This window comes from Carettochelys insculpta, chromosome 13 (genome assembly GCF_033958435.1).
Source record: "Carettochelys insculpta isolate YL-2023 chromosome 13, ASM3395843v1, whole genome shotgun sequence".
Taxonomy (NCBI): domain Eukaryota; kingdom Metazoa; phylum Chordata; order Testudines; family Carettochelyidae; genus Carettochelys; species Carettochelys insculpta.
The window spans coordinates 13384692-13391510 of NC_134149.1; positions in this window are offsets into that span (position 1 = coordinate 13384692).

Here is a 6819-nt window from a genome sequence, read left to right on the forward strand (position 1 = left end):
AATAACCTTCAAGATGTATAACAGCACCATAGATCTCAAGGTATATAGGCAGTATTTTACAGATGGGAAAACTAAGGCACGGAGCACTAAAGGGAATTACCCAAGCACTCACAGAGCCACAATATCAGAGAAAGTAACAGAACCAACATTTCCTGATTGTATGTTCTCCATCTAAGTAGGAGTTCATGGTACTTCCCATCCCATGAGGTCAGACCTTCTCATGATTCTTATTCCCTGTGCTATACAAAAAAATGCATTGGGTGAACTCTGAGTCAGCAGTCAAAAATATTCATAATTATTGGTTATTATGGAGAGAGTGCCTGGACTTTTTTTTTTTTAAAAACCATTGTAGCTACATAATTACTAGTGATATTCATCTGCATCCCCCTAATGCTGCAGGTGAAGTCCTAACCCCCTGGAGGTCAGTGGGAATTACGTCATCAAGTTTAATGGGATACAATTTCGCTTAACCTTCAACCCCAGGAATACAGGAGGAACACAACAGGAGTGTTTCTATTGCATTCTTGTTCTCACTTATAGTAACAGAGTATAAACCTAAGAGAAAGTTCAAGAATGAAGTCATAGTGTTCATAGCTTTCATCGTATTTATTATACCAAGTCATTCACAGTGTTCGTAGCTTTTATTGCATTTATCATACCAGTCATTAGCTGCTGGAGAAGGATCAGTTCTGTGCTCCCTATCTTCGTCTCTGTAGGAAAGTCATACAAGGGGGATTTGTGTTTTTCAGAGTGAGTCACCTGCTAGCTTCAACTTTTTTTGTTGAAGTGTAGGATAAATCAGTTTCTTAATCTGATGAGCAATGCAAGTAGGCAGCAATTCCTTTTTCTGCTGCTCTCTCACTAGAATGCACCTCATGACCTCCTGCTGTTCTAAATCTATGAAGGCACCAAGCTCCAAAATCGTGTTTCTGGGTCTATTATACTGAAAACATTTCAGTCCATCTTAGTGTGTTGCCTTGATATGTAGCAGTGCACTTCTTACAAGTGGGCTTTGCTGGACTGTCTGGAAAGGTAATCAGGACCACACGGTTATGGTTCCCTGACATTTTTGGTGAGTAATGAAGTAAACGGCTTCTCTATTAGAAACCCCAAAAGTACAGGGCAAAAGGCTATCTCCTTATCTCATTTCATCATCCCCCAGTGCCACGTCAGCAGATACCAAATTGTGGCTGGCAACATGCACAAGTCACATGGTGCTGCCCCATGGATTATAGGGCAGAATTTAAGGAGTAGAAGTTTCCCCCCAGAACTCCCATGGATTCTGCTCCACAGGTCTTCCGTGAGGAGGAACTGTTTGCGAGAGTGGACTTACAGTCTGCCCTCTGAACGCATACAAGCATACCATGGGACCACTGGAGTAGCCCCTTTGCACACCTACCCTCCCTTCTTCACAAATTTCATTCCATGTTCTTACTATGGCAGGATTGTTCCCCGAGGTACAGTTTGCACTGTTTTGTCAGGCTAGTTTGAATAGTCCCAAGTGACTGGACTTCCAACACTTGTCTTGGGAGGTTTTTCCACATCTACTGTTACGAATTTTTCCCTTCCCTAGGTTCATCCCCTAAGATCTAGTTGCCTCCCCACCACCACTACCTTCCACCTCTCTGGTGTTTACAAGTACAATTATTTAATGTGTAGTAGTGCACTTCACTACATGTTAATTATTAGCATGTCCCATTGCTCATAAGTCATCATTACAGCACTGCTAATTACTGATGGTTAGATCACTTTCCTTCACAGCTCTGAGCTTGACTCATCATGGTCTTCAGGACAATGGTTATGAAAATCACAAAGATATAAAAGTTGCAGTGCAGAGTTCTAAAAGCAAAAAATGTTTTTCTTTCATAGAGTTCAAGGTCAGACAGGACAATCATGATCACCTAGTGTGATCTCCTGCATATCTCATGTGCAAAATGATGCTCCCAAGGGTTTACACCATCTCCTGTACTTCTTGTGAGAGGCTAGGAATAAGGAAGGTCAACAGGAGAAACACTCCAGACATGCTTCCTCCATGTAGACAGACATGGAAGTTGACCATAGATAAATTGATTTTAGCTACGCAATTCGCTCCCCTGAGTCAGACATGGAGCTTGTGGGCAAGACGCACCAGCCAGACCCCAGGAAAGAATTCACTATAGAAAGTCAGAGCCTTTCCCATTTAATGTCCCATCTCCAGCCACTGGCGATTCTTGGTAATAGCTAGGACCTGATCAAATTCACAGCCATGCAAAACACGTCACGGACCGTAAAAGCTAGTGACCTGTGAAATATGGCCTTTTGTGTTTTAACCCTACAGGATACAGATTTCACAGGGGAGACCAGGGTTTCTCAAATTGGGGGTCCTGACTGAAAAGGGAGTTGCAGGGAGCTTGGTATTGCCATCTTTACTTCCACATTGCTGCCTCCAGAGCTGGGCAACTGCAGAACGGTGGTTATAAAGTTGGCAGAATGCCTAGCTCTGAAGGCAGCCCCTTGCCAGCAGCAGTGTAAATGTAAGGATGGTGATACGCTACCCCAGTTACCCTTTCTTCAGTCTGCTGCTTTCAGGGCTGGGTGGCCAAGGAACACAGGCTGCTAAGGACTCAGCTCTGCAAACAGCAGTGCAGAAGTAAAATAAAGTATCCTTACTTCTGTTCTGCTGCTTAGTCTGCCTTCAGAGCGGATTCCTGCCCAGCTCTGAAGGCAATGCTTCTGCCAGCATCTGTGCAGAAGGAAGGGTAAGCCTATGGCAACCCTGATACAATAACCTTATGACCCCCACACAACTCCTTTGTGGGTCAGGGCCCCTTACAGTTACAACAATGTGAAATTTTCAGATATAAATCTCTAAAATTTACCATTTTAGAAGTCCTGTGACCATGAATTTGACAAAAATGAATGGACCATGAATTTGGTAGGGCCCTAGTAACAGCAGATGAAGATGGACCATTTGCCATAATAGGCAGGCTCATACCATCCTCTTCATAACCTTAGCAAGCTCATTCTTAAAACAGGCTATGGGTTTGGATGGCTGATTTTTTTTTTTTTTTGGCCTCCACTATTCCTTTTGGGAGGCTTTTCCAGAACATCGCTCTTCCAATGGCCAGAAATCTTCATCTAAACTTAAATCTAACTTCGCTGATGATCTGTTTATATCCATGTGTTCAGGCACCAACCTTGGCCTTTAAGAACCCCTCACTCCGTGAGGTTTATCTATGTATTTATAGAGACCTAGTATAGCTTCCCTTCTTTTTATTAAGAGTATATTAACAAAATAGTGTACATTTTATTTTGAGAGAAATCCAAATATACATACAGATTACATCCACCCTTGCATTCCTCTTTCGAAAGAGGAATGCAAATGAGGTACTGATTTACATATGTTGCACCTTATTTGCATAATCTTTTTGCAAGAGATTCTTTCACAAGAAAGCAAACAGTGTGGATGGGGCTCTTTTGGCCGTGTCTACAATGGCACTAATCTTCAGCTGAGGGGAATATGGGGATTTCAAAAAGGACCCGTGTAGCCGTGCCGAGCCGTGTGTGTCGAAAGCAGTGTTTTCAAAGCACCACAGCTGGAAGCATCCTAATGCTAATGAGGTGCTGAATATTCAATTCAGCACCTCATTAGTAATCTTCAAAATGGCCATTAGCATGGCTATTTCAAAGATTTGTGCCAGTGTAGACAAAGCCTTTGAAAAGAGACCCCATCTTCAAAAGAACCCTTCCTATTTTGTTTCAGGAAGAAGGGTTCTTTGGAAGATGGAATTTATTTTCAAAAGAACTCTGTCTCGCTGCTTGCTTGCTTTTGAAACAATCTGTTTCAAACAGATTATGCAAATGAAGCACCTATGTAAATCAGTGCCTCATAAGAATTTTCTATTTCCTTCATTTGCATTCCTCTTTGGAAAGAGGAACGCAAGTGTAGACATAGCCAAGATGTGTATTTTTCACCAGCCACCTTGTTTTACAGGTTCTGGGGGCCAGACTAAGTATAAAACATGATCACAAGCAACAGAGGATGAGGTTATCTGTAGCAGTACAAGGCTTTATCCTTGCAATAGCAGTCCCCAAAGAGGTAACGTGTCTTTCACTGAATGACAATATTGTGACTGTGATTTGGATTTTTACACCCAGTTTTGACATACGTAGATCAGCTTCTAAAAATGAACCATCTACCGCTCTAACTCTACAAACAAACAAAAACCCCACCCTACAATTGAATACTCATTTTGAAGCAAATGCATGCAAACATTACTTATGTGGTAATACACTTGATTTTTTAAATGTCTTTCAGCATCCTTTGAGGTAGACTTAGCCTAAAGATCCTGCAGGAAAATCAGTGGGTATTACTGAAAATTCACTCTGATTACTTGCCAGACACCCACCACATCTGCAAGAGATGCAGCAAGGACTGTCACTCTCGTGTGGGTCTTCATAGTCACAGTAGACACTGTAAATGAAGTCCTCAGTTGAAACTATAAGGGGCGCGATCCATAGTGTACGCAGACTGAAGGATGCCTACATACTGAAAATTACAGTAGAGAGATCAACGGAGCTAACCTTACATAAAGTAAGCTTTTTGTCATAGCTACCCACACCTAAATTATATTAATCTAAAAACTAGTGTGTATACAAGCGTATCTCCAAGATGAGATATTAGATGACAGAACAAGACAAAGTAGACATTTTGCTATTTATCATTTAATGTCCCGCTTAGTCTAAGTATGATAGCGTGATGAAATGTAAATACATTTGATACTTCCTTAAAAGTGGGGTGGATTCTGGTCTTTGGAATTGTATCTTTAACAGATTTTTTTCAGTACTGTAGTAATAAAGCCTCTACTGCTATAGACTACCTTTCAGCACTATGCATTTTGAATACATTAATGAATTAGGCTTCTTGCCACCATGGGGAGTGGGTGAGGAGTTATGCAAGCGTGCTTTTAAGTGCGAAGGTCAGTGGACCATCTTGTGCAAAAATGGTATTGGGACGCACCTTTGTTTTTATTTTCCCCTTTCTGTTATACTCCTAAAAAGCCCTTGCCAGGTAAAATTAATTTAGTAACTGAGACAATACATCCTCTTTCCAATGGCCTGCCTGTTCCAGCAGTGGAGGGAGAGACTGTTCACTGAAGAATGTCCAGGTTCTCCAATAAAAATAAGCAGATCTTTGGGACCTTAAAAAAAAGAGAAAAAAAAAAACCACACACACACACACTTATTAGGCCATAAGCTTTAATGGGTAAAACACACTACATCAGATGAGTTAGAGTAGAAATTACAGAACCCCAGGTGTATATATAGCAGCAAGATACAAAATAAGTTATTTGTAGGAGCAGTTAATAAGCAAATTTAGCTGGATGTGTCTCATTCATAGCATATGATGTAGGAAAGCAAATATCAAAGGTGGAGAAATTGCCATTGTAATGCATTAACCACTTACTCATCCGATGAAGTGGGTTTTACCAATGCACACTCATGACCTAATGAACAATATTTAAGATGCCACAGGACAGTTTGTTGTTTTTAAAGTTACGGACTAACATCACTACCCCTCTGAGACAGGTTTTCCACTGTACACTGACACCCTAGGGCAGGGTAGGGGACACCATCAGCAGCTACTTTGTAAGTTGATTGCTGCCCCCGTAGGAAAGTTCTCCATGGACCAGGTCCTTGGTGGTGGTGGTGGTGGGGGGGTGCGAAGTGATAGGGAAGCGGGCCTAGAAGCAGTCTCTGAGGCAGTGAAAGTTCTTAGGGTACGGCTGGGGGCACAAGGGTCTTTTCCTAGGGTGACCACATTGGCCTATAGCAAATATAGGACACCAGCCTCTTCGGGTGGGAGGCTGCAGTGCCATGTCAGGGATTCTCCATGATGGGGGCTGCTGCCCCTCAGTGAGGCACTGGAGATAGGAGCCCCATAGCCTCCCCATGAGGGGAGCAGAGGGTGGGGTCTCTGCAACTTTCTGGCAGGGGGTGCCTAGAATAGGAGCTCTGCAGTCCCCCAGAAAGGGGAAGCAGGCAATGCAACAGCTGCCCCACAGCCTGGGGCCCTGGCAGCAGGGGCTGGCATGCCAGGGAATCGGGCAGCTGACCCACAAAGGAGCTCTCCTGCAGCAGAAGCTGTTGCTCTGAAGCGCAGGGCACGAGGGAACAGGGCAGCTGCCCCACGTGGTTGCTCCCTGGCAAAGGGAACTGCCACCCCACGGCACAGGGGAACTAGTTGCCCACTAGTGGGGCTCCCCGGTGACCACCAGCAGAGACCACCCCCGGAGACACCAGATGCCCGGGAACAGGAACCCTGCAAAATACGGGACAATCTGCGGTGAGCCAGTGCAAATAAGGGGCTGTCCCAGGAAAACCGGGGTCCCCCTCTGTTTCACCCATCTCGCTCAGCCTGTGGGGGCGCTGGAGCGTCACAGCCTCCCGCCACGGAAGAGGACACGGCCCCCGGCGCAGACAGCAAAGGCAACCTGACCCCGCAGGCGCTCGGCCGGCTGCTCTGCCCGCCCCCTCGGCTCCAACTGCTCCACCCAGCCCAGCCCGTGGGGGCCCGCGCCCCAGGCAAGTCCTGCGCCCGAGCAGCCGGGCAGAGCACAGCTGTCCTGGACTTTATGCAAGAGCCAGGCTACCCCCGGGCCCAGCGCCGCCTCTGCTCACCCCACTAGGCGCCGCCAGCGAAGCCCCAGCGCCACGCGGTTATAAAACCAGCCCGTTTTGTAACCATCCCGCAACGGCTGGCCAATGAGCGGCGGCGCGCGGTGTCACGTGCCCGGCACTTTATATAAGCGGGGCCCGCGAGCCAGCCCACTTGCTTGG